This window comes from Mandrillus leucophaeus, unplaced genomic scaffold, assembly GCF_000951045.1.
Source record: "Mandrillus leucophaeus isolate KB7577 unplaced genomic scaffold, Mleu.le_1.0 Scaffold547, whole genome shotgun sequence".
NCBI lineage: Eukaryota > Metazoa > Chordata > Mammalia > Primates > Cercopithecidae > Mandrillus > Mandrillus leucophaeus.
The window spans coordinates 3375600-3383952 of NW_012105886.1; positions in this window are offsets into that span (position 1 = coordinate 3375600).

Consider the following 8353-nt stretch of genomic DNA (forward strand, 5'->3'; position numbering starts at 1 on the left):
ATTTGCCATTTAGTTGGAGGCAGCCATAGACAGCCAAGGCCTCCAAACTTCCTAGCCTCACTAGTATGATAATTTCTCTAATACATGGTTTTTTCATCTCAAATTCCACTTTTTTGTTTCTTTCTATGGACCATGTAGCAAAGGTTGCAACATTTATAGAATTCCATTAAATAGCATCCCACTTCCTTGCCAGCTTTCTGAAAAATTGAAATAATATAAAAGGATTACCAATAGAGGTTAGAATGTCAATTTTTTTTTTATTATTATACTTTAAGTTCTAGGGTACATGTGCATAACGTGCAGGTTTGTTACATATGTATACTTGTGCCATGTTGGCGTGCTGCACCCATCAACTCGTCAGCACCCATCAACTCGTCATTTACATCAGGTATAACTCCCAATGCAATCCCTCCCCCCTCCCCCCTCCCCATGATAGGCCCCAGTGTATGATGTTCCCCTTCCCGAGTCCAAGTGATCTCATTGTTCAGTTCCCACCTATGAGTGAGAACATGCGGTATTTGGTTTTCTGTTCGTGTGATAGTTTGCTGAGAATGATGGTTTCCAGCTGCATCCATGTCCCTACAAAGGACACAAACTCATCCTTTTTTATGGCTGCATAGTATTCCATGGTGTATATGTGCCACATTTTCTTAATCCAGTCTGTCACTGATGGACATTTGGGTTGATTCCAAGTCTTTGCTATTGTGAATAGTGCCACAATAAACATACGTATGCATGTGTCTTTAAAGCAGCATGATTTATAATCCTTCGGGTATATACCCAGTAATGGGATGGCTGGGTCATATGGTACATCAGAGAAATGCAAATCAAAAGCATAATGAGATACCATCTCACACCAATTAGAATGGCAATCATTAAAAAGTCAGAAAACAACAGGTGCTGTAGAGAATGTGGAGAAATAGGAACATTTTTACACTGTTGGTGGGATTGTAAACTAGTTCAACCATTATGCAAAACAGTATGGTGATTCCTCAAGGATCTAGAACTAGAAGAATGTCAATTTTACTATTGACAAATGCTAAGTTGGAGGGCTTTCTTCCAGAACCAAATGGGCTTACTGAATATGCTCAAAAATTAGATAGATTTACCAACTGTCCTAGTCTGCTTGTACTACTATAACATAATACCATAAATTTATAATTCATAAAGAACAGAAGTTTATTCCTCACGGTTCTGAAGTCTGGGAAGTTGAAGACCAAGGCACTAGCATCTGATAAGGGTCTTCTTGCTGCTTCCTCAAATGGCAGAAGGACAAAAGGGACAAATGCTGTTTCCTTATATAGCAAAAGAGTAAGAGCAAATTAGCACAATGCTTTGTGGTTTCTTTTATAAGGGACTTGAATACTACTTATGAGGGAGGAGCCCTCATGATTTAACCACCTCTTAAAGACTCCACCTCTTAATATAAGCATACCTCACTTTGTTGCATTTTGTAGATATTGTGGTTTTTTTTTGATTTTTTGTTTTGTTTGTTTGTTTTTTACAAATTAAAGGTTTGTGGCAACCCTGTATTGAGGAAGTTTGTCAGAACCATTTTTTCTAATGGCATATGCTCATTTTGTGTCTCTGTGTCACATTTGGGTAATTCTTGCAATATTTCAAATTTTTTCATTATTATGTTTCTTTTATGGTGATCTGTGATTAGCAATCTTTGATGTTACTGTTGTAACTGTTTAGCACTCCAAGCACCTGCCTGTGTAATACAGTGAACTTAATCCATAAATTTTTGTGTTCTGACTGCTCTACCAACTGGATGTTTCCCCATTTCTCTTTCTGTCTCTGGGCCTCCCTATTCCCTGAGATGCAACAATAATGAAATTAGGCCAATTGATAACCCTACAATGGCTTCTAAATGTTCACGTGGAAGGAAGAATTGCACATGTCTCACTTTAAATCAAAAGCTAGAAATGATGAAGCTTAGTGAGAAAGACATGTCAGAAGCTAAGATAAGCTAGGCCTCTTGCTCCAGACAGCCAAATTTTGAATTCAAAGGAAAAGTTTTTGAAGGAAATTAAAAGTACTACTTTAAAGAACATAATACAAATGATAAGAAAGCAAAATAGCCTTATTGCTAACATGGAGAAAGTTTTAGTGGTCTGAATAGAAGATCAAACCAGTGAAAACATTCCTGTAAGCCAAAACCTAATCCAGAGCAAGGTCCTCTTCAATTCTGTGGAGGCTGAGAGACGTGAGGAAGCTGCAGAAGAAAAGTTTGAAGCTAGTAGAGGATGGTTTATAAGGTTTAAGGAAAGAAACTCTGTATGACATAAAAGTGCAGGATGAACCATCAAGTGCTGTTGCAGAAGTGACAGCGAGTTACTCAGAAGATCTAGCTAAGGTCATTGATGAATGTGGTCACACTAAACAATAGATTTTCAGTGTAGATGAACCAGTCTTCTACTGGAAGGAAATGCCTCTAGAACTTTCATAGCTAGAGAAGAGAAGTCAATGCCCAGCTTTAAAGCTTCAAAGGACAGGCAGATGCTCTTGTTAAGGGCTAATGCAGCTGGTGAAGCCAATGCTTACTTGTCATTCTAAAAATTCTGTGACTTTTAAGTTATGTCAAATTGGCCATCTGTGCCCTATTAATAGAAAAACTAAGCCTAAACGACAGCACATTTGTTTATAGCATGATTTGCTGAATATTTTAAGCCTGCTGTTGAGACATATACTGCTCAGAAAAAAACAAACACAAAAATTCCCTTCAAAAATTTACTGTTTACTAACAATGCTCCTGGTCACTCAAGAGCTCCAATGGAGATATACATGAAGATTGTTTTCTTTCCTCTATCTCATCATCTATTCTGCAGCCCATGGATCAAGGAGTAATTTTGACTTGAAAGTCCTGTTATTTAAGAAATAGGTTTATTATTACTATTATTATTATTTTTGAGACAGTGTTTCACTCTTGTTGTCCAGGCTGGAGTGCAATGGTGCAATCTCAGCTTACTATACCCTCTGCCTCCTGGGTTCAAGCAATTCTGCCACAGCCTCCAAGTAGCTGGGATTACAGGCATGTGCTGCCACAGCTGGCTAATTATGTATTTTTAGTAGAGACAGAGTTTTGCCATGTTGGTCAGGCTGGTCTAGAACTCCTGACCTCAGGTGATCCACCTGCCTCAGCCTCCCAAAGTGGTGGGATTACAGGCATGAGCCACCATGCCTGGCCTAAGAAATACATTTTATAAGACTATAGCTTCCATTGATTGATAGGGATTCCTTGGATGGATCTGCCCAAAGTAAATTGAATCTTTCTGGAAAGGATTCAGCAGTCTAGATGCCATTAAGAACATTTATAATTTATGGCAGGAGGTCAAAATATCAGCATGAATGAAAGATTGGAAGAAGCTGATCGTAGCCCTCATGCATGGCTTTAAGGGGTTCAAATCTTCAGCAGAGGATATGACTATATATACATTGAAAAACAAAAAGAGAATTGTGTGATTTGCTTCATTTAGATATTAGCTTTATTGTGGTGGTGTGGAACCAAACCCACAATATCTTTGAGGCATGCCTATACTATCACATTGGAAACAACTACATTTTGGAGGGAATATGTTCAAACCAGAGCACCAACAATCAGATGACCAGCAGTGCTGGACTTGGGCAGGCCCTCAGTTGGTGGAGGCAGGCAGAGAGCTGCCTTGGGAGAAAAGTGGAGAATAATTGCTTTTGTGGGTAGTTCAGTCTCAAGAGGAAGAAAGGAGGGTCTGGCTATGAAAGTCCTGTTTTTTCTTCCCAAATTACATCTCCAACCAAGATGGAGTGAATAAAAGTGTATTGGGAAACCAAGGTATATACCCATACAGAAAAAAGCATCAGGAATGGGGGAAAAGTGGTGCCTCAACTAACACTTAGAATTTTTTTTTTAGAAAGTTGTATTATTGGTGCTAATTTACATTTAGCTGATTTTTTTTTTTTTTGGGGGGGGGACAAAAAAGGAATCAATAGTAACATCTTCTAGGGACAATCAGAACTCTTAGAAGAAAATTGTTTTAAAAGCTACCTTTTTAGTCTATATTTTTATATGCCAAAGAAACGAAATAAAATTTTACTAGTGTGTGTGTTAGAGGGGTATTTGGAAATTGAAGAGGGAGCTTGGCTGAAGGACAAAGCACGTGGCTTCAGCTTGATTCTGCTGAGGTGCATAAAAGGAAGTGGTGGAGGTGACACTGACTTAGAAAGTTCCCTGAATAACCAGGATGGAAGACTTGTGTTGCTGTACGGTGTGAAACGTTAGAGTATGGAGAGAAACATACAGTGTATCTCAATGCTCACAAGTTGAGTGTTCTTACAGTGGAGTGAATTGCCCAGCATCGGGCGTGGGACAAGCAAGCTCACCTTACCACCACCTCTTCTCCTTTGATGTGATGCGCAGCAGTGTTATGCATCTGCTTTTGTTATTTTTACCCCTGAAGAATCAAGTAGATAAGTGAATTCTAATGTATCCCAACAGATAAATAGCAATCCTGTCTAATCTTTGCCCTTACCACACTTAGAATCATCCTTCCAATGCCCAGTAGTTCTAGACTGACAGCAACTCTTCTAGGCAATCTAAGTCAATAGTCCCTAAGTGGCAGGCACTCTGGAAGGGAGTCCCCAGTACATGAATTGTGGGATGAAGGACACACAGAAATTATTTTTTAGAATCCCACTAGAAAGGAAGTTCAAGTATATATACCACCTCCCTCTAGATATGTTAACTAATTTTTTAATGATGTTATCTGATATCTTAACAATATATACCACCTCCCTCTAGATATGTTAACTAATTTTTTAATGATGTTATCTGATATCTTAACAATATACACAGAGCAGCAGAGCCTTGGGTTTGTTGTTTAAATATCTTTGATGCTGTGTCATAACAAATTAATTTCTAAATGTTGCCAATTTGGCAGACAAAGCTGATTATTTCCCGCAATCACTCTGCATATGTGCACACGATTATAATTAATGATCAGGGATGCCAGCCATACTTTAATAATGATCCTTCAGTGTTTAGGAGCCGAAGAGAGCAACTGGCATTTGTGCCCTCTATTGGGACAGAGTGGGGAGAAAGGAGGCAGTGAATCTGGATAGATCTATCAATGTCAGAGAATCAATAGTTTGCTGATTTCTGTTATAAATTTGAAGATTCTGAGGGAGTTATTGACAAAACTGCTGCTGTGAATATTAACAGAGTGTTTATGTAGCCTTCACTGAAGCAGTGCAAGTTCTGATTAGAATGGAATTGGTCTTTTGGCAACTTTGCAATTTGTGCTTCCTCAACATACCAGCAAGCCATACAAGGACTGTAAGAAGATTAGTGATATATATTAGAAGAATTATGTGAGCACAAAATGTCAAGATATCAAAGGTGTTTCATCATAAGAAAATGAGATTTATCAACTCTCACTGGCCGACATTTACACATTTTTATAGACTATTTTTTTCCATTTCTTCTTAAAAATGTGACCAACAGGTGAATGTTCTTAAGTATATGATAGCATCAAAGATTAAAAATAAGAGGGAGAGGGAGAAAGGAAAGGGGGTGAAAGAAAATATAAATCTTTATAGAGAGTATTTTAATAAAATTATCAAAAATCCTAGAATTCCAAAGTAAAGATCAAAATGACTCTGTATTTAATTAAAGAATTCATCTTGAAGTATTTTAGATTTTCTAGCACTCCTGTAACGTTAAGAGTTTGATTCGCTTACTATTTAGGACCATTTCCTGCACAAATTAAACATATAGTCCGGTAGACCATTTAAAGATGCTGCTTACTAGAATTCTACAATGCTTTGGATGACCTTAATTTTTCTTCTACCATGTCTGATAGTACTATAGTATATCATTCCAAAACAAATTACCTTCTCAGTGAAAGAACTGAGATGATTGTATTCTAAATAGGGCTAGCCAGAGGCACTATCTTCAATAGCTCGAGAAAACCTTTTGTATCAGTAGAAAAAATGCAAGGAACTGACTTCGGATGTCATGACACCACTTTTAAAGCATCGCAAGAACCAGAAAGCCCTAATTTCTTAACCATGACTTGAATATTACTTTCCTTTAATTATTAATAAGTGGATTCTTAAATTAGAGAAGTTATCTTTTATCGTGTGTGTATGTGTGTGTATGTGTGTGTTTGTTTTTGGTGTGGAAAGACTTTGGTGTGTGTTTGATCTTCCAGGTTGATGAGGAAGTCAAAGTTAGAGACAGTTTCCTGTCACTCATAGTTAAATTGAATAAATACATAGAGGTAGACAGGAGGAAAAAGTTAACTTGAGGATAACCACAATAACTATGTATCCCTTGAGGACTCTGCTGGCTCCTAAGGCAAGAAAAGCATCTTTCTAGAGTTCATCAATGACTTTTTTAAGGCGTTCTTTAATCTTGGGAAACAGAGATAGAAAGATGTAGATGACATCAGGAGCCTCTGAACAGGATTTTATGAGGCTCAAACTTTTTGAACTTTAAAAAACTTATCTTGTTATTTATTTGGTCAATTTTAATAAAGAATGACCTATTTTATTGAAGAATAATTCATTTAAAATATATAATGTGATAAATTTTGGCAAATGTATGATGAAATTCTAGAAAATGCAAATTAGTATATTGGAAATCAAAAGGAGATCTGTTGCCAGCCTCAGAGGCAGAAGGTAAAATGGACTATGATGGATAAAAATGGAAATGCTTTCTATCTTGACTGCGGCAATGGTTTTACAGGTGTAGTACTTTTTTTATCAAGAATTTTCTGAGGCTCTGTGTTTCTTATCGACTGTGTATATGTTTAGATCCTGTTTTTGTGTATGTGTTTTCTAGGATTTTTGCTTTCAGTTTTTTCTGCCTTTTTGAGTTGTAGACATTTTCAATTAAAAAACTCAAAAAGGGCTGTGGAGAAAGGGGAACACTTATACACTACTAGCAGGAATGTAAGTTAGTTCAGCCAGTGTAGAAAGTGGTTTGAAGATTTCTCAAAGAACTTAAAACAGAACTACCATTTGACCTAGCAATCCCATTATTGGATACATACCCAAAGGAATATAAATCATTCTATCATAAAGACACATGCATGTGTATATTTATTGCAGCACTATTCACAATAGCAAAAACAGAATCAACCTAAATGCCCATCAACAGTAGACTGGATGAAGAAAATGTAGTATTACACACCAAAGAATACTATGCAGCCATAAAAAGAACAAGATAATGTCCTTGCAGCATTGGATGGAGCTGGAGGCCATTATCTTAAGCAAACTAATGCAGAAATAGGAAAAACAAAAAACAAACAAAAAAAAACACTGCATGTTCTCACTTATAAGTGGGAGCAAAACATTGAGTTCACATGAACACAAAGAAGGAAAAATAGACAACAAGGCCTGCTTTGAGGGTAGAGGGTGGGAGGAGGGTGAGGATCAAAAAGCTATCTATTGGGTACTGTTCTTATTACCTGGGTGATGCAATAGTCTGTATACCAAACCCCAACATGCAATGTATTCACAGAACAAGCCGCATATGCATCTCTGAAACTAAAATTAAAAAAAAGTTCAGTCTAATCTCAATGGACTGGCATTTGCCATTCAAAAGATCCTCTCTGGAGTTAGATCCCAAAATGCTTCGAACAGTGAACAACGTGTTAAACTGAGTTTTCAAATGACCCCCCCACACACACAAAAAAGAAAAGCTCAAAGAATCAAGCTGAGTATGATCTGGAAATTGTTTTAGAATGGGTTGACTGTATCAACTTTATTAAATTGACATTTACAGGAAGTTTAATGTAAATACTTTGCATAGTTAAAAAAGTAAAGACAACATAATGCAAAATAAGGCATATATAAAAATATTAAATATCTCATAAATGTGATTAGACTTGAATGCTTCTACTGGGATTGGTGATAAATGTCATTCTCATTGATATGGATATTTCTGCTTTGGAAATGAAGTAGAAGCAGTATTGTTTTAATTTTGAAGAGATACATAATTATCTTTGCAACACACCTTGTACAATAACTTTGCCTAGTGTTGATAGTCATTGTCTTACTTTCTATCATTTTACATTTTAATTTTAGTGCAATTTTTTCTTTGAAGAAAATTTTTATTTTATTGTAATTACCATACAGAGCTGTGCATATAGTGGCACTAAGCAAATTCTAACTACATTAATAGAGTAAAGTTAGTTTATTCTGAGCTGATGTTCAAATAGGAGCCCTAATTAACATTACAAGAGTCAATTTGGGGACATTTGGTCTCTGAAATTGCCATGTACAAAATTATACTTTGAGGTATTTGTTCTGTATTCTTACACTTGTATCAAATTTAGATCTCAAATTTTTCATTCCCACTTAACAGATA